The 22,712-nt window shown below is 43.7% G+C and overlaps 1 protein-coding gene across 2 annotated transcripts in view; it reads right to left on the bottom strand.

Annotated features, from left to right (window-relative positions):
* The window catches only part of SCRN1 (secernin 1), a 79,227-nt gene extending 57,571 nt beyond the window's left edge, over nt 1-21,656 (bottom strand). Inside the window, exon 1 of one of the 2 annotated variants that reach the window (XM_055131691.1) lies at nt 21,549-21,656. The gene's annotated coding sequence lies outside the window, so the exon portion shown is untranslated. Of the gene's footprint in view, nt 1-21,041; nt 21,317-21,548 lie in introns of those variants that run through there. The other variant, XM_004604047.2, reaches the window with a different exon arrangement.
* Between the last annotated feature and the right edge of the window lie 1,056 nt (nt 21,657-22,712).

Here is a 22,712-nt window from a genome sequence, read left to right as displayed (position 1 = left end):
TTTTCTTTCAAAATGTGAAATAAATGAAAGATTGTGGTGAGTCTTCTATTTGAAGATGAGCACAGAATTTAATGTAAGAATGAATGGGGCACCTTTGGCACCATATAAATTCTGTCACTGTCTATGATCCAGAGACTCATAAAGAAATCTCAAATGAGATCTACAAGAGGCAGAATTTCTCCCGGATCCCTGCAGAAAGCTGGGGTCTCCTAGCACACGTTGGACAATGGCAGTGAGCTCCCACCCTCCCAAACAGCCTTGGCAGCAGAAAACTTTCACATTCCACAATTGCCACAATGCTCCCGGCTGGACCGCACTGCTCAGGACAAACCTTATCCAGAAATTGATCTGTTGAAACAGTCAGGTGTGAGGTTTTTGTGACTGAGATCTCCAGCTTTCACGGGGTTGGGTATGGGCTAAATGCTCCCATCTCCCTGTACCTAGAGAGCCTGGCAGATATGCACATGCCCCAAAGCAGCCAGTCAGCTAAGAATTTAACTGCAGCTGTATCACTCCATTAAAAATTTTGGACGCCCTGGAGTGTGCAGCCATGGTTTTGGCAGCGCAATGTCTCAAACTCTGTAATACTGATAAACCAGATGTAGCACACTAAGTTTGATGGGATATAATGTAGGAAGTAATCAATATCAATGAACAAAATGTAAATGCAGAAGACTTAACCTGTAATAATACTTTAGTAATCTCTAATACAAGGGCTACGGGCTCCATGGTGAATTGCAACAATCTCCACTGACTTTCTTCTAAGAAAACATCTTTTATTATCTTTTAAGTGAGTTATATATAATAAGCAACGTAAAATAAATTGCTGAGGGCCTGCTATGGAGACAGGCTCAAGGGTGGTTGGGAAAACTGAAAATAATGGTGGTAGGAAGGTGCAATGATGGTGGGATTCATTTTGGAATATTGAATGTCTATAGCTAGTGACTTAATAAAGTTAAAAGAAAAATTAAAAAAATAAATAATCCCAGGAGATATTGCTGATTTAAGAATGTTATTTTTAAAGCAGGGATGTGACCCAAAAAGCAAAAAAAAAAAAGCAGGGATGGAGAGAAGAAGGAAGAAGGAGGGAGGAGGAGGAGAAAGAAGAAAGAAGGAAGAAGGGGTAGGAGGGAGGGGGAAGAGGGAAGAAGAGAAAGAAGAGGAAGAAGAGATTGAGGAGAAGATGAAAGGAGGAGGAGGAGAAGAGAAAGGGGAAGAAGAAGAGAAGGAGAAAGGAGAGGAGGAAGAAGAAGAGGAAGAAGAGTCAGAGGAAAAGAAGGAACAGAAGGAGGAGAAGAAGGAGAAGAAGGAGGAAGAAGGAGAAGAAGAAGATGCCCACTATAGAGGCAGGCAGGTGGGAGGTGGGGCAGGGAAGGAAGCTGGGAGATTGGTCCTGGGAAATGTACATTGATAAAGGGATAGGTGTTGGAACATTATATGACTGAAACCCAATCATGAACAACTTTGTTACTGTGCATATCAGTGTGATTCAATTAAAAATATTTTTTAAAAAAATTTTATTTTAAAGGAGAAACTTGGGGCTGGAGCAATAGCACAGTGGGTAGGGCGTTTGCCTTTCACGCAGCCGACCCGGGTTCGAATCCCAGCATCCCATATGGTCCCCTGAGCATCGCCAGGGGTAATTCCTGAGTGCATGAGCCAGGACTGACCCCTGTGTATCTCCGGGTGTCACCCAAAAAGAAAAAAAAAGGAGAAACTTAAATTCTGTGTCCTGAAACACAAAATTCCAAAACTAGCAAATTCTTATTTGAAATATAATTAGAGTAAAATTATTATTTATTGTTATTATAATAATTCTCTGATACTTTCTTTTGCTGTTGTTTGTTGTTGGTTTGGCAGCCTGGCCAACTCATTATTACTCAAGAAAAACTCTGATTTTCATTTTTATTATTATTGTCAATCACACACATAATGGACAGGCTCCTAAAAGGTATCTCCTTAACTGGAAAACAAAAGTTGGCCCATCCCAAAGCCTGAGATACAATTTTTCTGAAATTGATTCAGAGAAATTGTATTCTGTTCCTATTATTTGTCAAAATACTTTAATATACAAAAAACAGAAAAATTCTGATAATTACCATCCATATACTGTAACCAAACAGGTATTTAAAAATCTTTATTTACAGGAGTTTTAGAAACTGTTAAACTATCCATGCATGAGACAAGAAACATTTTAAGCTTTTTCTTCTTTCTTCTTTAAACTCTGTCCAGATTATGAGCTGTCATATTCTCCTCTATGATGAATAATCAGCTAGCATCCCATGAGGTCCCAATCACACATGCTAATGCAGTTCTGTGCTGTATTACATACTTCTCAACATTTTTAATTAGGCTTTGAAAAACGGAGTGTAAGCATCTAATAGTGAATTTTTCATCTTATCTACATTCTCCAGACACCAGCAGTTAAAGCAGTGAACAGAACTTCCCCTGGAACAAAGCCCTGACAGAGCTTTGGCTTTAACGTGCTTGTTTGAGACCCAATGAGAAGCCATGAGGTCCTAGAGGTGGGGTTGGGGAGCAGTGTGGAAAGCAGGGTTCTCCAAACTGCAGGCTGCAGCCCTTGTGCGAACTCAGTTTAGTAGAGAATCATTCTTTTATTTTTTTTCAATAAAAGCAACTTTTACAATATATTCATACATCTCACACAGTAAAGGTAAGTATTGGTAAGTAATGTGAATTTTAAGTTCAATAATGCAAAGAGCGGGGCTGGAGCAATAGCACAGCGGGTAGGGCGTTTGCCTTGCACGCGGCCGACCCCAGTTCTAATCCCAGCATCCCATATGGTCCCCTGAGCACCGCCAGGAATAATTCCTGAGTGAAGAGCCAGGAGTAACCCCTGTGCATCGCCAGGTGTGACCCAAAAACAAACAAAAAAAAATTAAAAAAAAAAAGAATGCAAAGAGCAATAGTACAGAAGGTAAAGCATTTGCCTTGCATGCAGATGACCTGAGTTCAATCCCCAGAACCCCATATGGTCCCCCAGGAATGATCCCTGATTAACTCTTGAGCATCACTTGGTCTGGCCCCAATACTAATACATATTATTACATATAACACATGTAATACATATTATTACATATAATACAAAAAGAATACATATAGAGGTGCCAGGTAAAATCACTCAAGCACATGTGTGTTGTGAGCAGCGGTCCCACATTTCTTCCTAGACACTGCATGGTTCCTTGAGTACCTCCTGGCAGCCTCAGTACTGCGGCACTGCCTGGCGAGCCCAAACATCAAACCACGAGTCCAGTGCACTCAATCTAAGTATCACCTTTTAAAAAAATTCACCCGGGTCCTCCTGATCACTGCTGAGGAGATCACCCCTCTTCTCACATATATACATACAAGTCTGTGCCTTTGCTAGATTGCTACATTTCTCTCTTACTGTGGGTTTCCAACAAAAACCTAGCAACAGACCTACAGGGTCACTCTACCATATAAAGCTTCTATGTGAGAAACATCAGTTAGGATTTTTGCCTCGTAAGCAATAAACTAACAGTCCAAATCAATGAATCACTTCCATGTCACACCATGGACGGCTAAACCAGCAAGCATCCCCTCAGAAGCACTGTTAAGAATACTTTAAAATACCTCTGCTGTAGACTACTGGAGGCAAGAGGGAAGACAAAAAGCCCGGAATCTGCAGGAAGTGGGGTAAAGGCATCAGCAGAGCTTTGTAGGAGTACAGCATGGGAGCTTAGCGTCCCAGCAGGAGCCCTGGAGTGACGAGGTTTGAGTGCAGACTTGGGGACTGGGGCATGGTGCCATGGTCACTTGTTGCTAGGAGACCACCCAGAGAATGTCAGAGAGGAGGCTGCCTGGGAGAAACGGTCTTTGCAGTGACACTCACGGCACGAATGCTCTCAAATTTGACAAAGTGCCTTGACTTACACACAGAAATAACCCCCAAATTTCCACCTACACTTCCTTCCTCTCCAGCTCCCAGCTTTGCTGAACACACTGGTGAACTTTAAACCCAAGATCTGTGACTGGCCACCACTTGAATATCAAAGAAGTTCTTTTAATTTATTTATTTATTTATTTTTAATTAGTGAATCGCCGTGAGGGTACAGTTACAAATTTACCCATTTTCATGCTTGTGTTTCCCTCATACAATGTTCGAGAACCCATCCCTCCACCAGTGTCCATTCTCCACCACCAATGAACCCAGTACCCCTCCCACTGTCTAATCCCGCCCCTTCACCCCACCCCACCTCTGAGGCAGGGTATTCCATTTTGTTCTCTCTCTCCTTTTGGGTGTTGTGGTTTGCGATATTGAGTGGCCATCGTGTTCAGTCTCTAGTCTACTTTCAGCACACATCCCCTTCCCGCGCGGGATCCCCAACCACCTTATACTTGGTGTTCCCTTCTCTATCCAGGCTGCCTTTCCCCCAGCATATGAGGCCAGCTTCCAAGCCATGGAGCCAACCTCCTGGTATTATATACTATTATTTCAAAAAAGTTCTTTTATTTATTATTTTTATTGATAAATTCATGTTTTAAATGGACATTCCTGTTGAACTCATACAGAAATCAACTGTGCTTTCATGTATCTGCCAATGAAACAGAATAAAGTGTTTGGGAAAGGAATTATCAAACTAAAACTGTGGCTGTAAATGCCAGCTGGTGATGGAGCTAGACCAGATAGTACAGTGGCAGGGCACTTGCCTTGCACACAGTCAACCAAGGTTCAATTCCCGGCATCCTGTATGGTCCCCAAGCACCAGGAGTAATTCCTGGGTGCAGAGCAGGAGTAAGCCCTGAGTATCTCTGGCTATGGCCCCAAAACAAACAAACAAAAATGCCAGCTGAGGAACGGTCTATCAAGAAACCCAGACTTCCCAGGCACGCCCTGAAAGATGCCCCATGAGTTCCACAGGATGCACAAGAAATAAGCGTATAAAGACCATCCACACTAGCCAGAGGTTCAACTTTCTACTAGTCAAAGTCTGCAGTGAGGATCTATAGAATAGAAGTAAAACCAACGCCGGGGTATAGTATACTGGGTATGGCACTTGCCTTGCACAGGGCCGACCTAAGTTTGATCCCCAGCATCCCACAGGGTCTCCCGAGCACTTCTGGGAGTAACTCCTGAGCATCATGGGGTACGGTCCACAAACTAAAGCAAAATAAAGCAACCCCCCCAAAAAAAGAAACATATAGAGTTTTAAGATCAATTGAATAAATGAGAGTTTCAATCTCATTTATTCAAACAGGGTTGTGGTGTTGAGTCCATAACATTAACAATGACACCAGCCCTGCTAATCTGTTCATTAGACCACATTTGTGTGCGCCAAACAAATATTTCAAGGGCTCAGAGTGCCACCTGCAACTTGGTCACCACCAGGAGAGGAGAAAGGACAGGACGCAGCCTTTCTCCATAAGGTCTCGTCTACCCAGAAACTGCTCTTTCCTGGCAAGGCCTCAGTGTTCTTTTGCCTTTTGATCATTTGTTTCTTATCGCTTGAGTCTTTGAGAGCTCCTACATAGCCTCTTTCTCCCACAGAAAGGGCCAGGGCCCCTCCAGCTGCTCCCTGCTGTGGGAGTGCCTGTTTTCAGTGGACACACGGCGGTGCATCAGGGACTGGAGCAGGGTGGCCAGTTGCATGGTGCTGTGGTCTCTCTGAGAAAGTAGCCCAAGAATGTGTGTTGGTTACAATCAGAATTAACAGCTAATATGCTAAAATCAAACAGGTCCTAGAGAAATCAAGGTACTCGGAGCTTACTCCTGCGTTGTGCTCAGGGATCACTTGTGACAGTGCTCCAATGACCACACATGGCCCCTGGGATGGAATTCGAAGTCAGCCACATGTGAAGCAAATACATTAACCCCTGTACTACCTCTTTGGTGCTCCTTTTTAAAAAAAATAAGTTTTATTGGATCACATGAAATACAGTTACAAACTTTCATGATTACCTTTCAGTTATACAACGTTTTAGCACCCATCCCTCCACCAGGGCATATTTTCCACCATCAATGTTCCCGGTGTCCCACCCACTACCCCCGCCCCACCCCCATCCTTCCTCTGTGGCAGGTACATTCATTCCTTCTTACTCTCTCTCTAATTTTGAGCATTATGGTTTGCAATACAGATACTAAGATGCCATCATGTTTGGTCCTTGATCTACTTTTAGCACATATCTCCCACCCTGGGCAATCTCTCCAATCATCATTTACTTAGTGGCTCCTTCTCCATCCCAACTGCCTTTTCCCCAAGCATGTGAGGCTCGCTTCCAACCATGAAGTGATCCTCCTGGCCCTTATCTCTACTGACCTCAGGTATTAGTCTCATATTATGCTACTTTACATTCCACAAATGAGTGCAGTCATTCTATGTCTGTCCTTCTCTTTCTGATTCATTTCACTTAGCAAGATACTCTCCATGCCCATCCACTTATATGCAAGGTTTATTATTTCATCTCTTCTAACAGCCGCATAATATTCCGTTGTGTAGATGTACCAAAGTTTCTTTAACCAGTCATCTGTTCTTGGGCACTCAGGTTTTTTCCAGTTTCTGGTTATAGTGAAGTGCTGCAATGAACATACAAGTGCAGATGTCATTTTTACTATGTTTTTTTTTTTGCATCTCCAGGATATATTCCTAGAAATGCTATTGCTGGGTCATATGGGAGTTTAATTTCTAGTTTTTGGAGGAATATCTATATTGTTTTCCAAAAAGGCTGGACTAGTCGGCATTCCCACCAACAATGAATGAGAGTCCCTTTCTCCTTGCATCCACGCCAGCACTGGTTGTTCTTGTTCTTATTGATGTGTGCCAGTTTCTGTGGTATAAGATGATACCTCATTGTTGTTCTGATTTGCATCTCCCTGGTTATTAGTGATGTAGAGTATTTTTTCATGTGCCTTTTGTCTGGCTCTCCTTTTATAATGTCCCACCAAATGTACTGATTTACAGAGTCTGCCTGGCTCCATAGCACTGTCTGTATGACATACTGACAGACACACACACCCTCTTCATATCCCTACTCCACCCACTAACACAACACATAATATGGCATTTGTGTTTCCAGGAGAACATATGGAAATATGGAAAGCACCAAGCTCTAAGGCTGTATACAGTGGACACTGAATAAGTGTTCACTCTCCTCCCTCCTACCACTCATGGGTGATGGGTTTGCCAGTTTACAGCAATCCTTACTGTCCTCTCTCATGCTCTCACCAAGAGTCTGCATCAGACACATTCAAGTTCCAAAGTGTAACTAAAATATGTTTAGAAAAACAGACTGAAATGATGGCGCAGTCTCTGCATCTAGCCATCACTTTACAGAGAATTCAAATCACATCATGGGGACACAATCAATTAAAGGGAAAACTGTGGTCCAAAGAGATAGTTCAGGGGGTAAGGCACTTGTCTTATACACAGTCAATCCTGGTTTGTTCTCTAGAACACCACCAGAAGTGATCCCTAATTCACAGAGTCAAGAGTAAACCCTGAGCACTGCCAGATGTGGCTCCCAAACCCAAAACTCAACAACATAAACAGACCATAGAGAACTCTATAGGAATAATCAGCTTCCTTCAACAACAAATATTTCAAGAAAAAAATCAAAAGATAAGTATATCAACCAAGTACATGAATGGAACTTGTTTGGACTGTGACTTGAATTGAACAAAAAGAAGTTAAAATAATCTGCAAGACTTTAATGCTAATTTTAAATTTGATAATATAAGGATATAATAAAATGGGATGCAGTAGATCACTCAAAGGCAGGAGTACATACTTAGCAGGGCTGGGAGTGATCTTGACCTGCCAAGCCAGAGGAGCCCCTGAGCACCGCCAGGTGTGGCTCCAAATTTCTTAGATATGATTTCTTAGATATAATAATGCTGCTGTTTATGTTGTGTCTGGAATGAAAGAGCCCATATCTTTTAGAGATGCATGCCTGCAATATTTCCATGAAATTAAAATACTTAAAGACAAGGAGAAAGGGTGAGTTCACATGAGATGAGATCAAACCTATAATAATAATGATTGAGGTGAGAATATGGGGGTGCATTCTGCTGCTCTCTTGCATATGCTTGGAATTTTCTATAGCAAATAACTTTGAAACTAAAGTTTATACTGGCTGGGGAGGTGGCTCGGCGGTAGACTACATGTTCTGAAATCACAGAAAAGAGGAAAATTAAGCACATGATGAAATATTTTTAAAAATCTTTAGGGCTGGACTCTCCAGCATGGCTTGTAAGGCACTTGCCTTGCATATACTAACCCTGGTCCAACTTCCTGGAACTGCCTATCATCATCCAAGCACCACCAGGAGTGATCCCTGGGCAAAGAGTTATAGTAAGTCCTAAGCACTACTGGGTATGACCCCAAAACCCAGGTATGCCTCAGCTCCAATGAAAAGTATTTTAAGGTTAGAAGTAATATAAACTGGATCTATACAGGAAATGTTATCTTGCAGTTACTATTTGTGAGTACCTTATTTGGAGCCTCAATATCTCTGAGAAAGGAATGTTTGGAAGGATTTTTGTACGCAAGAAAGGAATTTTGGTTGAAGGATTAGAGTGGCAGGGTATGTTAGAATTGGAAGAAAAGGCGAGACTGGTCCTCTTTACCTTGCTCTCTCTCTCTGTCTTTTCCTTAAGTTTTATAACCCAGTCTCTTTGAAGTAAAGTAAGGAAGACCTTTAGTGTGCCAGATCTAATTGGAGGAAGGTGGTCCCAAGCTATGGGTCAATCTCAAGCACTGAAATGTGGCTTCCCTGGGACTGGAGAGACAGCACAGTGGGTAGGATGCTTGGCTTGCAAGTGGCTGACCCTGGCACCACATATCGTCCCAGATCCTGGCCAGGAATGATCTCTCAGCACAGAGTCAGGAGTAAGTCCTGAGTACCACCAGGTATGGCCCAAACACCAATAAACAAACAAATAAATAGATAGTGTGACCTCCCATCCCAAAGGTGTGGGGAGCCTGAGAAACTTTCTCCCTTAGAGATTCATTCCAACACAGTGGTTGAAGTTGCAAGAAATGAATAATATTTCCTTTGGAGTCACATCTCACGATGCTCACAAGCTACCGGGGCTAGTGCTGGGAGGGCCAAAAGGTACTGGTGACCAGACCCAGGGTCTCCCAAATAGAAGGCCTATGCCCACCATTTGAACCACATCTCTAGCCCCCAAGAATGATAGTGTGCAATATTCACTGATTACTTAATCCTTTTTCTTCTCAGAAGCTTTTTTCAACTTTCCTTCAATTTACTCAGCTTCACCTATGAGTGAACCTGAAGAAAAACCCAGGTATGCACAATCCGTGACTGAGACCTCCAAGCTCACTCAGAATGGGACTGGGCCTCCTCTCCCCAGCTCCCCAGTTTTCCAGTAGCTTGGCAGTCACACCCACACACTGCCCCTGGCACCATATAATCTCATTCAATAGCCAAGATCCAGAGACAATGAAATAAAGCTCCCAGAAGAGAGCAACACAGAACATCCTTGGCACATGGTCGCAAATGTGGCCATGTAACCTCATATACTCCAGCCCACTGATGTACCAAAAGTAGCATACATTTGTTTGAGTTGAACATGCATGCTTGTAATCTCCTATACAAGGGCTTAAATAGCTCCGGGATGAAATACAACAATCTCCACACACTTTCCTCTATGGTAGTGGGAAGGTGTATGGTGGTGGGATTAGTGTTTGAATGTTATCTGTACTGAACTATTGTGAATAACTTTATAAAAATAAAATTTTAAGAAAACCATTTCATTTTAATGGAAGTTTGTTGAAATCAGCAGCAGCATTAACAGCAATACTTTTGGCTCTCAAGATGAAAGCAGGTGAAAGCCATCCCTTGCTAACTTGAGACAGGAAACTGAAGGTTCTGTTGGTCTCTCTGACTTCAAAACTGGGATTTAAATTACAACAGAAAGATTCTAATTAGAAAGATTTGGATGACTGATCATTATTCAGGTGTTTTGTATTTTTCCTTTCTCTAAAGAATGTGTCTTCCAACTCTTTTTTTTTTTTTTACTTTTTTGGGTCACAACTGGCATGTCCAGGCGTTACTCCTGGCTCTGCGCTCAGTAAATACTCTTGGTGGTGCTCAAGGGACCACATAGAATGCCAGAGATTGAACCTGGTCAGCTGTGTGCAAAGCAAACACCCTACCTACTGTGCTATCACTCCAGCCCTCCTCCTTTTATTTTTTTCTTTATTACTTATTTCTTGACTTTGAACAAAATATTTTTTATTTCTTCCACCTAATTTTTGAGGTTTACGATAGCTTAATTTATGCTCATTTTATTTTCTCTGATAGTACTCAGCTCAGTGAGCAGATTTCAATTTCTAGCTCTGCCATGAGGTTATTTTAGTGAAAGCAGATACCATAAAAAATGTAGCATAAGTCATGCTCTAGCTAGACACATTGTAATTTAGTTTTTAAACTCCATACACTTTTTTTTTTAATGAATCACTGTGAGATACAGTTACAGACTTACAAACGTTCGTACTTATATTTCAGTCATACAATGATCAAGTACCCATCCCTCCACCTGTGCCCATTCTCCACCACCAATGTTCCCGGTATCCCTCCCACCATAACCACCCCACCCACCCCACCCACCCCCGCCTCTGTGGCAGGCACATTCCCTTTTACTCTCTCTCTCCTTCTGGGTGTTATGGTTTGCAATACTGGTAGTAAGTGGCCATCATGTTTGGTCTATAGTATACTTTCAGCACGCATCTCCCAGCCCTCCCCTTTTTAAAATATCTTTTCAAATGTGTTATTTAAATAGCATAGATAAATTTTTTGATGATTAACATGACACATCAGCCTTGGATATAAAGTAAGAATTTTGAGCCATAAATGTGTAAGAAGTTAATATAATTTCAAGTAGTTAAATATTTCTGTATCAGTAGAACCTGCTAAGAAATATCCTTTGAAAAATTAATAACACCTTTACACATACAGATTACCACATTACAGAATTGTCACATAGTGATTTGTTCCACTCGAAAAATACTGCAATTTACATGATTAGAGAGGGGAAATGAGAAGAGCATCTTGTAAAATTGCAAACCCAGAAGTTCAAGCAATTGCAGCCAATTCCTTTAGTTAATAATTAGAGCCTTGCCAGAAGACCAAGCCTCAGTTGGTTGGGGGGTACCAGCCCCACACAGTTCAGCCCTGGAACATAAAGGCTCTCTGCCCATGGCCCCATATGAGTCTGCCTCATTTATTGCCAGAAATGGACACAATAAAAACTATGAATTCAAGCAAAAGTTTTCATTTAATGACTCATGTGAAAAAAAACTAAAACTAAGAAATGTGAGGGGATCAGAGCAATAATAGAGTGTGTAAGGTGTCTGCCTTGCACGTGGCCAAGTTTTGTTCTCATGATCTTAAATACCTGGGTTCTGGGAATGTGATAATAAAGAAAATGAAGGGATAGGGTGAGGAATGATTTTGAAAAGGTAGGTACACGGTTAGATGCCAAAAGCCTTCTCTACAAGGGAGATCCGGGAGTTTCTGAGAGCCACATCTAGGGTCCTTTCATTTTCTTTCTGCTCATTTCTAACATTGCTACCATTGTGCCCATAATTGGGCAAGGTTGCTTTGAATTCTGACCTCCTATCCCCACCATCTGTCTTCCTGTCTTGTGTAAGTAATGTGTTGTCTATTCTTTTAGGTCTTTTCCTATTAGTGTTATGTGTAACATATCTGTTAACTTTGTACACTGGGATTTTTAAAAAAAAATCTCCCCATTCATTCTCGGATTGGTAGCTGATCACTTATTTCTGTCCCTGTACAAAATGAGCTAAACATTTATTCTTTTTTAGAAGAAATATAATAGTTAGATTTAAATCTTGCTAGTGCAAAATCAGGGAGTTATTTTATGTCTGGCATAAAAGATTTAAAATCACTTTGCAAATACCCACTAAAGCTAATCATTGGATTGTTTTACACATCCAAGGAAGTTATCACATTTTATTACTTAAAAGAACTCTTTCAGGTGAAAGAGATATAACAAGGGTTAAGATGCTTGCTTTGCATGTAGCCAACTCTGGTTCAATTCCTAGCAATACATGGTCCCCTAAACACAAGTGAAGTGACCTAGAACACCAAGCCAAGAATAGTTTCCAGCACTGCCGAGAGTAGCCCAAAAATCCCCCTCTCTCTTCATATAAGAGAAACTGTACGTGTATATAATAATATAGCCATATCTTTGTACATACAGATATATGTTTGCATATACAATAATTAAGTCTGGGATGGAAGGAGGAAGACAAATATTTAAGAGTTACAAGTAGTCACAAAAGTTCATAAGTTTGTAACTATACATCACAGTGATTCTCTAATGAAAAATTTAAAAAAAAGAGTTATAAGTAGAGGTGGGATATAAAGACTAAAACTTTAAATTTCACTTTAGCTATGAGGTTTAAAACTATTTTACTACATCCACATACTTTATTGGATTTTTAATTATTTAAAATATCTAATACCTTTAGTGCTTTAAAAGAACACTTAACTTATTTCATTAATTCTTCCAGGCCACTAGGGCACTGATAAATGAAGTTTTAAAATATGTGAAGGTTTTACTTTCAGAGGGGAAAAGAAATTCCAAGGATTCTTTCATCGAAACATCACAACTGGAATTTCTAACAAGTCAGATGAAAGACCAACATGCATTTTGAGCCCTTACAAGCACAATGTTCAACCCAAGAGAAACGGAGCTAAAAAAACATTAACAAGGTCTTTACCATATAGAAGAAAAACCATTATGTACATAGCCCAGAGAGGAGGGTGGGAACTAAGTGAAAGCAAAGATGGGCAAATACTTATGAGAACTCTCAGGATTCTCTAGTTCAGGGTTCTTAAACTATTCCCAGTCACGATGCCTTTTTACCCGGGGCTTTCTAATGTGACCTCGGGTGACCCCTGGTATATATGTACACATATAAACATATATGCATATATATAAGGCCTAAAAATCAAACATCTACCAAAATACCAAAAATAAACCATAAAGGAAAACATCTAAATACTTTTTGAAAAAAATATTTTGCAACCCCCCACATTCAACTAGGTGAGTCCATATGAACTCACACAGATCAAGAGCTCTAGTTCACCTTAGGTAAGCAGGCTAAGCACCAGATGAGGTTAAATATACAGTTGTGAAGAGGAGAAGAGCATGAGTCATCTCAAACTACTTTTGATAGGGCCCCCAGTTGCCTCCCCTTCCAGTCACCCCATCTGGTGACTTGACCTTTCACCGGGTCCGATATGAGGGGGCTCTGAGGTGCTGGGCTGTGGTAGATGTAAGGCAAGATATCATTGCCTGCCTCCTTAGGTAGTTCACGGTCACACAGGAAAAGGAAATATATGGCCCTTCCACAGACACAAGCTATTCATCCATGCCTTTGCATTCCCAGGAAGAATACTCCCTCCAGGGTCCAGCCTGGGGAAGGTAGGGGTATGAATGACGGGCAAGAACATGCCTGTGGATTTGTAGAAACCTCGGCAAAGATCCTGAACAGCATCGTAACTGTGTATCTCACCATTATTCAGTAATGGTGAATACAAAGGAGGTGGGGGGAATCAAAGAACTAGAGGGGAAGGAAAGCAGAAAGCCACTATTTAATATCAAATACCCAGGAATAAAGTTAATAAAAGATGCTCACCGCCGAGATGTGATCCCGGGGGCCACATGTGTGTAGCCTCACCGCAGCTGCACAAGCATGATTCCAGAGGCCAGCTAAACTACTTTTGATACCGGCAGCTCCTTGCAGAATGTCTTCAGACTAAGAACTAAGCCGAGGCCCCATGCCTGCCCAGAAGGGGAAAGGTTTCTCTCTCTCTCTCTCTCTCTCTCTCTCTCTCTCTCTCTCTCTCTCTCTCTCTCTCTCTCTCTCTCTCTCTTTCTCTCTCTCTCTCTCTCTCTCTCTCTCTCTTTCTCTCTCTCTCTCTCTCTCTCTCTCTCTCTCTCTCTCTCTCTCTCTCTCTCTCTCTCTCTCTCTCTCTCTCTCTCCTCCCTCTCCCTCTCACCTTTTCCTTGTGGTGGGGGAAGGGTGTGGCGACCGTCGTATTATGAGGACCACTAATGAGAGATACAAGCTTGCAATGATCCAATTTCTGGAAGAAATTTCCCTGGATTTAGTTTCTAAAATACAGAAATCCAAAACCTCATATCTCTTCACCACAGGTCTGACTCTAATGGGGAACTCCTAACAATGATAGTTTTATGTTGAAATGTTGAATGTAACCAAAGTAAAGTGAAATTTATCAGTTACCCAGGCCGGGGGCGGGGGGGGGGGGGGGAGGCGGGGAGGGATGGGAGGTATACTGGGTTATTTTTTTGTTTTTTTTTTTTGTGGTGGAATATGGGCACTGGTGAAGGGATGGTTGTTTCAGCATTGTATAGCTGAGACTTAAGCCTGAAGCATTGTAATTTTCCACATGGTGATTCAATTAAAAAAAAAAAAGGTGAAAGGCCTAACCATGAAAACTATAAGTCACTTATGAAAGAAACAGAAGAGAACAGAAAATAAAAATATATTTCATGCTAATGGATTGGAAGAATATTGTCAGACATACAATGTTCCATGCATGTATGGAACTTACATACACACTGTTCCACACCAGCACAGTTTTCCTCCAAACGCCCACCCTGCCTCTATGTCAGACACTACTCTTTTCTTCTCCCTCTCTCCCATCCCTGCCCCTCTCTCTTTTATAGTTGGTTTTTTTTTTTTATTGAACCACCATGAGATACAGTTACAAAGTTTTCATGTTTGAGATTCAGCCATACAATGCTCAAATACCATCCTGATTAAATCATTTGATTTCCACTCATAATACTTGGTATAAAGAACACAATAGTAGCAAGATTTCTACTATTCTGTTTGAGATAACTTAGTCTCATGCTACTTTACTTGAAACTTAGGATCTATGCAAGATAGATTTAAGTTTGTCTAATGCACTCTTTTCACTTTACCTCAGAGATTTTGCATTTACTGGAATCTTTTTGTTAAATTTCCCTTCCTAAGTTTTGATTATTGCTTAAAACTGCAAGCTGATACAATCACTACTGACCTTAAAGGCATAGAGCACTTGGTATGTGGCAATCAGAATTGAGATGTTCTGTGAGTTGTGCTGTACTGTACTATTTTCTCCTAATTACATTATTTTTGCATTAATTATGTTCATAAATTATTATATAGTTGGATGTACTGAGTTTAGTAAAATAAAACATGAATTAAAAAAAAATGCTCAAATACCCATCCCTCCACCAGTGTAAACTTTTCACCACCAATGTCCCCATTATCCTGCCCCCACATCCCAGTCCTCACCCAGTCCTATGGCAGACAATTTCCCCGATATTGTCTCTCTACTTTTGGGCATTATATTTTGCTCAAATTTTCCCACCATCATTCAAGCCTGCCTTCCAGGGACAGATGCTAGATCATTTATTTTCCGTTGCTCATTTTGGTTTTTTTTTGTTTTTGTTGTTTTTGCTTTTTTTGGATCACACCCAGCGATGCACAGGGGTTACTCCTGGCTTTGCACTCAGGAATTACTCCTGGCGGTGCTCAGGGGACCATATGGGATGCTGGGATTCGAACCCGGGTTGGCCGCGTGCAAGGCAAACGCCCTACCCGCTATGCTATCGCTCCAGCCCCTCCGTTGCTCATTTTGCATCATGACAGTTGCACGGATGCCTTTGCAGCTGCATGCTTCTGAAATTCTAAGATTGTAAGTGGTTGGGTTCCAAAGACATCTCTGTATGGAACTAATCCATGTTGAGATTCAATTGGAAGTTTCTGGATCCGGGTTGTTGGTGCACCAAGATGGCACCCGGAGGCGGGTTGTGGTCATGACATCTGGCATCAGGAGCGGACAGGGAGCTGGGGAGCACTGCCTAGCTCCGCTGCTGCCATGCAGCTGGGAGACTTAGTTCTGGAACCCACATACCTGGGCCTTGCTTATGTAAGCTCGTGCTCCCCGAGATTCCATCCGGAGTAGGCGGGGAGACTGTACCTGCTCCATCTGGGGTGTCCCGGTGGAATCGGCTGGGTATGGGGCCCAGAAAAATCTCCAGTGCTCCGGGACTCAGAGTTGCTGTGTCTCTGGGCCCGGGCTGTTGGTGCACCAAGATGGACCCGGAGGCAGGTGGTGGGCATGACATCCAAACTCAAGAGCAGATGGGAAGCCAGGGTGGGACTACTTAGCTTGGCTGCCACCAGGCCCCTGCCCCCTTTTTAGGCTTGCACTTGCGCTGTGGTCTGCACTACAGGTGCTGAGAGGTTATCACAGATACCACTTTACCTCCTTTCAGCACTCAGTTCTTGTCCGGAGTGATCATTTCCAACTATCATAGTCATATAGTGGTTCCATCCTGTCTTAACTGCTGTCTCCCACCACCATTGTGGCAAGCTTTCAGCCACGGACCAATCCTCTGGCCTTCATTTCTACTGTGCTTGGGTATAGTCTCATACAAAGATTTTTATATCCTGCAAAGAAGCACAATCATTCTATGTCTGTCCCTATCCCTCTGACTCATTTCACTCAGCACGATGCTCTCCATGCCCATCCATTTATAAGAGAGTTTCATGACTTCCTCTTTGTGCTGGCAGCTGTGTAGTATTCTGATGTGTAGATATCCCATAGTATCTTTAACCACTCATTATTCTTGGGCACAGAATCTGTTGCCAGATTCTGGCTATTGTGAATAGTGCTGCAATGAACACAAAAGTGCAGATGGCTTTTCTGCATTGTTTTTGGGCCCCCACGGTACATTCCCAGGAGTAGTTCTTTGATTTTTAAACAAGGCTCCTCAGTTCCTTAGAAAATTTGCAGAACCAGAGCTAGGATTTGCAAGCTTGAAATACCCACCTTGTATGAGGTAAATTCACCTCATTTTGATGTGTTTGCAGAGCCAGATCTCTCACAATGTGGAAGTTGCCATCAGTGTACTGGGGAGTTATGCCTAACTGCCCTTTCACTGTCCCATCATAAGCCCTGCCACCCCCAATTCTACTGACTACAAATAGTGTCGTACAGACTTTTCCTCCTCTGCTTCATAGCCTCTTCAACCAGCAGCCCCCGCTCACTCTACACATGCTTGCACCCACTACAAGAGTCCTTGGCACTCTTTTCATAATCCTCCATCATTCATCCTCCATCCCTTCCGGTTTCTGCTCAAGCTCCTTCTTACCTGTTGGGTCCTTTGAACTACATCACTGCTCTAGCCAACTTCCACTTTCTGTTAATGATCTTGACCATACAATCCAACAAATACAATGGAAGATAAGTGAAAACACAAATAGATCTTCTTTTTTCTAGTAGCCACATCATAATATGTAAAAAAGAGGGACCAGAGAAATAGTAAAGTATAGACCCAGAGAGACAAAATAGGGCTAAGGTGCTTGCCTTGCAGGTTGCCAACACTAGCAAGGCTTATGGTCCCCTAAGCACGACCAGAAATGATCCCTGAGCACCTCCTGGTGTGCTTCCCCAAACCAAAACATTAATGATAAAATAATAAAAGTAAAGGTGCTTGTCTTGCACAAAGGCCAACCCCTGTTCAATCCAGCACTGTATATTGCCCCAAAGCACTGCCAGGAGTGATCCCTAAGCACTAAGCACCACAGGGTATGTCCCCCCAATAAAAATAAAATATAAAAAAACCTAGTGACTCTTTTTTCCTCTTTTTTGCTTTTTGGGTCACACCCAGCAATGCACAGGGATTACTCCTGGCTCTGCACTCAGGAATTACTCCTGGCAGTGCTCAGGGGACCATATGGAATGCTGGGGCTCGAACCTGGGTCAGCCGCGTGCAAGGCAAACGTCCTACCCGCTGTGCTATCACTCCAGCCCCTAGTGATTCTACTTTTAGTGATACCTTTATACCCAACATAGCCAAAATGTTACTTCAGTATATAATCCATATACAATTTTAGCCCTATTTTAAGGACCCAGAGAGACAGAATAGGGCTAAGGTGCTTGCCTTGCAGGGTGCCAACACTAGCACTGCTTATGGTCCCCTAAGCAAGACCAGAAATGATCCCTGAGCACCTCCTGGTGTGCTGCCCCAAACCAAAACATTAATGATAAAATAATAAAAGTTAAAATTCTTCTTTATATAAATTTCTTGAAATTGTGCATATCTTATTCTCACAACTTTTCTTGAAATTGTGCATATTTTACTCTCACAACTCATCTCAATTTGCACTGCTACATTTCAAGAGTTCCAAGATCTTATGTGGCCAGAAGGCACAGGCTCCTGCAGTGCAGTAAACACTGAAAATGGTCCCGGTTTTCAGAATGATTATTGCAGGTGACTCTGTGTGTGTGAGATTTTTTTTGTGAAGCTGGAGATCAAAGTCAGGGCCTTACATACATTCTCCTCTACCTTGGTAGATATATCTACATCCCCAGCCCCTGAGTGATTTTTAAGAAATAACTTTGGCTTACTTTTTATTATTCTCTAACAGTCATATTGCATGTGTTGGTGTATTTTTAATGTGTGATTTTAAATATCTTGGAGTATCAGGGAAATTTAAATGAATGAATTTTTACATTCATGCTCTAATGAAACTTTTTTTTTTATTTCATGGCACACATGGCTTAGCACCTGGTTTTATTTCCATACATCTAGCCATATATAGCCATACAGAGCTTTACCATCTCAAATTATTCTCTCAGTTCTCTGCAATTTGCTCCCTTTCTACAGATCACTGGGCTGAGAATACAGAATTTCCACTTGAAAACTCTCCAAATTCCTTATCAACTCTGCAAAATACTACCCCAGGCACAATTTCTCCAGCTTTTATTGATCTGTGGTCACTGACACAGGACACGAAGACTTCAATATCAAATTCTAGAAAAAGTCTCTGTCATCCATGCTACCTCAACTTCATTTAAAAATAGGCTTGCTATTTACTTCCACCTAAAATTAGATACACTCAAAGGCCAACTTTTGCTTCTGAAAAATATGAAAAAATATAGCCAACTTTGGTTTCTGAAAAATAAATTAATGAACGGTGCTCCAATCACAGGAGCAACCAATTTTTTCCATCAAAACAGGTCCCTCAAAAATTAGGGGTAAATGCATGACTCTGGTGCTTAGATTCAGAAACAGTCCCTGGGAAATGTGCACAGGACATGGACACAGCAGAACTTAAATGGCCTTGCATCAGGAAACTAAAGTGTAGTTGCTTTCTTTCAGGAATCTACAGATATTAAAATTTTTACTATAGTCTCTGGAACTGAGAAGTCAGGAGACTAGATTTCTGTTCTTGGTGCCGGTGGCCATCTAACTAGGAACTGAAGCCTGTTATTCACCATGGAGGATCCCGCTCTCAGACTGCAATGAGGTTGCAGCAGCCAGCTCTGCAAGCCGCCTGCAGCTCTGTCAGTTTGACCTTTGCACTGTCTTCCTCTGTTCCATTATTCCCCCAGCACTGCCTCGCCTCCTTCCTAAATGCAAAGATGACTGGCAGCAAGGCAGACAAACAGAAAGGAAGGAAGGTTGATGGAAAAAAAATGAGTCACCTTTCAGGAATTTGCCTTCTCAGTACGTGCCTATGATGCTAAATCAATTCTTCAAGTAAAACTTGCTTTAAGAACCTGGTGTTTGTTATAGTACTGCTTTTATGTTTATACCAAATACACACTTCTTTTCAGAACCACTTGTAGGGACAAAACATCAGATGTGCGCAGTCACATACCTCAACTTTACTGGAGAAAATCAGATCAAAATTACAAAGTTTTAATAAGGTCTTTGCACCAGCTCTTGATAAGTTAGAGATGATAATTACAGCTCTTTAATCTTCCCACTCAGCCCCCAGAACCTTAGAACACCCTAAAATCAAGTCTGCTGCAAGAACCATTCCCTACCTAAGGGCTTGAGTCAGGAGAGTCTGATATTAGCTGAGGTTTGTGTGGCTTCCGACTGGCCTGATTTTTTTTTTTCATGCTGCCATTTTGAATTAACATAGATTTTCCTCTGCTACTCAGGCATTTTCTGATCAGGCTAGTGAACACACACACACACACACACACACACACACACACACACACACACACACACACACCATCATCACCACCAGTACAAAAGCATGCTTCAAGACATTTGCAGGCTAAAATTAGACAGTAAAAGCAGAAAGACCATATTATTTTTACAGAACCCTGCAAGTCATGTTTGAGTCACAGCAAATGACAGGTCTCTTCTATGCACATAAGTAGAATGAACCCATCCCTCCCTAAACCCGAGTTCTTCCTCAGTTCTCTGAAGTTCATGCTCTCCTTCCTCTTGCTTTTTTTGCAGACTGCACTCGTCTGGGTCTCCACCCTCCGGGCCCTGCAGCCCAGGAATCCGCGCCCTAGCAGACAAATGAGCCCAGGAAGCAAAAGCAAAACAAGAGCCGGACAATCATCCCAGAAACCCGGGAGCGGCGCGGGGATGACCCCCGGTTAACCATCTGGGCACCGCTGCCTCCTCGGAACCGCCCAGGATGCGATGTGTGGGGAACTTGGTTAGGTCCTGCACCAGCCCATCAAATCACACGATTCCGCGATTGCATCCAAAGAACCTGGCCCCGGGCAGAGCGGCCCCGCCGAGCGGGCGCCGGGTACATCGCCCCCGGGAAAGATGCTAGGGGGCAGCCGCGGGGACGGGGACGGAGGTGGGGGCGGGGGTACACAGGCGCACACCCCCACGGGGCTGAGAGAAGCCAGCCAGATAAAGCAGCCCGGGGGATTCTGTGAGCTCGGGAGACCAAGAGGGATTCGGGGAGTGCGGAGCGGGCCAGCCGGCCTGCAGTGCCCGCGCCCCCGGGCGGGGCGGCCCTTCCCTACAGTCCTCGGTGCCAGAGCCCGAGTCCCCCGCACGCAGGACCAGCTCCCCAGGCCCCCCTAGAGGTCCCGCCGCGCCCCGAGCAGCTCCCGCGGGGACCCGACCCCGGGTTCGCAGGGACCGCAAGCGGCCACCGAGCCCGGAGGGCGGCGGGGGGACGCGGCTGCAGGGATGCCCCTGCGCCCGTGCCACTCACCTGCGCTGCGGGGGCCGCGGCTGCAGACCAGGGCGCGGGCGCGATCACTGCGGAGACATCGGGGGCGCAGTGCGGGGCGGCGGCGGCCGTCGGGCGCTCCCCTGCGTGCCCAGACTCCCGCCCCCCGCCGGCAGCGGGCCTGGCTCACGTGACCGCGGGGCCCACCCGCGTCCACCCGCACCCGGGCCCCCGAGCCGCAGCGCCGCCCTCGGCCGGGCCGGGGAGGGCGGGGAGCGCCGCAGAGAGTGGCTCCCGGCGCCCTCGACGCGCCGAGCGGGGCGGTGGGGACTCGGGCCCCCGGTGCTCCCAGCGCCTCGCCGCGCGCAGCCGTGCGGTTGCTACGGGCGGGCCCGGTAGCCGTGCACGGTTTCCCCGCGGAGAAACGGTCTGGGACACTGTTGACTCACTCCTCCGAGCTGGCGCTGGGCTCTAAGCGAGGGATGCTGCAACCTCTTAAAGAGAAAAAGAAACCAGACCCGCGGCGTGTTAAGAAGTCAGACCTTATACCTGGGCTGGACGTTGACACTCAGAGAGGTTCAAAACTGGCTCAAGGTCACATCGCAAGGGGCGAAGCTATTGTTCCAGACGTGGGCTACGAAATCGTGACTGTGCGTGTGCGTGTGCGTGTGTGCGTGTGTGTGTGTGTGGTGTTGGCAGCCAGGTTAGTTGTCTACTAACACAACACTGTACATTTTGTAAATTATTAAGTAAAGATCATCTCAAAGGGTCTGAAGAGACAGCAATACCACTGAGGTTCTTGAAAAGATATTCAGTCTCCTTAGTCGAAAATGAAATATACAAGGTAGATGTTTTCACCTGTCTGATAAGCTTAAAATCATTATCTCCTGGAAAAACTGTCTCTTAAAGGAACCAGTATGTATAGACTTGGGGTAAGAATTCCACTTATGGGGCTGGAGTGATAGTACAGAGGGTAGGGCGTTTGCCTTGCACACGGCAGGCCGGGTTCAATCCCTGGCATCCCATATGGTCCCCTTAGCACCGCCAGAAGTGATTCCTGAGTGCAGAGCCAGAAGTAACCCCTGAGCATCATTGAGTGTGACCCCAAAAGTCAAAAAGAAAAAAAGAAAAATAAAGAATTCCATTTCTGAAATTCATCCTACAAAAATATGGACATGGAGGGGCTGAAGAGATAGTACAGCAGGTAGCACCCTTGCCTTACATGCAACCACCCAGGGTCAATCTCCAGCATCCTATATGATCCCCAAGTCTTTCCTGAGCTCCGCCAGATGTAGCGCAAAAACAAAACATATGCACATGGCGAGAAAGACAATGAACACAAAGCCATCCATTGCTGTTTTGGGTGGCTGCAAACATTGGATGAGAATGTCCCTCAGACAGAGGACTGTTCTAAAAGCCACAGCTCACCAATACAGTGGATTTCTTTCCTGCTGTTAACAAATGAGGATGTTCTATCACTATGTAAGGATAGGAAAGAGTCCCACCCTTTACCAAGTAGAGGAGGAAGTCACTTGCAGTGCATTGTGTGCTGTCACTTGTGGATAGGAAAAAGAAATGTCTGTAGTCACATTTGAAAGGCACAGAATATCTTTGGAAGGCTACATAGTAACTGTAATGGTAGAAGCCACTGGGAAATGGTGGGGGAGTGGAGGCAGGGGAGCAAGGAACTTTTGCCCATGTCTTGTGAATGTT

This window comes from Sorex araneus, chromosome 1, assembly GCF_027595985.1.
Source record: "Sorex araneus isolate mSorAra2 chromosome 1, mSorAra2.pri, whole genome shotgun sequence".
Classification (NCBI taxonomy): Eukaryota; Metazoa; Chordata; class Mammalia; order Eulipotyphla; family Soricidae; genus Sorex; species Sorex araneus.
The sequence above is the reverse complement of the archived record's forward strand: the minus strand, read 5'-3'. Positions and strand labels throughout refer to the sequence as shown.